Source organism: Tiliqua scincoides, chromosome 6 (genome assembly GCF_035046505.1).
Source record: "Tiliqua scincoides isolate rTilSci1 chromosome 6, rTilSci1.hap2, whole genome shotgun sequence".
NCBI lineage: Eukaryota > Metazoa > Chordata > Lepidosauria > Squamata > Scincidae > Tiliqua > Tiliqua scincoides.
Window position 1 is genome coordinate 13857536 of NC_089826.1, and position 985 is coordinate 13858520.

Here is a 985-nt window from a genome sequence, read left to right on the forward strand (position 1 = left end):
TATTAAGGAGATCAGACTTCAGGGAGGGCTGCAAGGAGGGGGGGGGGGTCTGTAAAATCTGCAAAGATGCCAGTGAAGCCATCTGTTAATAATGTTACTGCATTACATTATATCTGAAGCATAAAAATGCTGCTTCTTAGAAGGCTGATCTGAAATGTCCCACCTCCCCATTTTCACCATTCCACCTACAAGCAACTGGTTGGCAACCTTCAGTCTCGAAAGACTATGGTATAAGTCTACAGCACCCAGTATTCCCAGGCGGTCTCCCATCCAAGTACTAACCAGGCCTGACCCTGCTTAGCTTCCGAGATCAGATGAGATCGGGCATGTGCAGGGTAACAGTTGCTGCTGGAAAGCCAATGTTGATTAACTGGGTGGGAGGAGCTGAGAAATTCTTCCGAAACCAGTCATTGCCATTTTTCCCCCAGAAGCCCCCTTAAAAGGACACTACACCCAGTAGCGTAGCCAGAGGGGTGGTGGTAAGTACATCAGGCGCCACAGTGCGATGTGTAAGCTGCCCCTCAAACTCGCCATTGGAGCCATTCGGGGTCCTGATGGCTACATGCAAGCACACCTGTGCATTACCATCACCACCCCAAATGGCTCTGATGGCAAGTGGGAGGGCCGTTTACACACAGTTGCCCCCAGAACTTTTCAACATTCCTTGGGAGCGCCCTTGAAATTACCGCTAGTTTCAGCTTCCCCGACTTTTGCCTGTCATTTGAGGCTGTATATCGCTCAGTTAAAGTTTATGACTCAGCACAGATCTCTTCACATGTATATTGTTGTAATTTGTGTTCTCTTCAACAGTCATCTGTGATTGTTAGCTGCCTTGAACACCTTATAGCAGTGTTTCCCAAACTGTTGGTCAGGACCCACTAGCAGGTCACGACCCAATTCTTGGTGGGTCCTGAAACTGACAAGCTGATAGCTACGAAGGAAAATGTATTGAGCCGGACAGTGAAACTGAACTGCATGCACACAC

At 48.4% G+C, this 985-nt stretch overlaps 1 pseudogene; it reads right to left on the reverse strand.

The window, feature by feature from the left end:
• Positions 1–233: 233 nt before the first annotated feature.
• Positions 234–353, reverse strand: LOC136656260 (5S ribosomal RNA; annotated as a pseudogene).
• Positions 354–985: the final 632 nt, after the last annotated feature.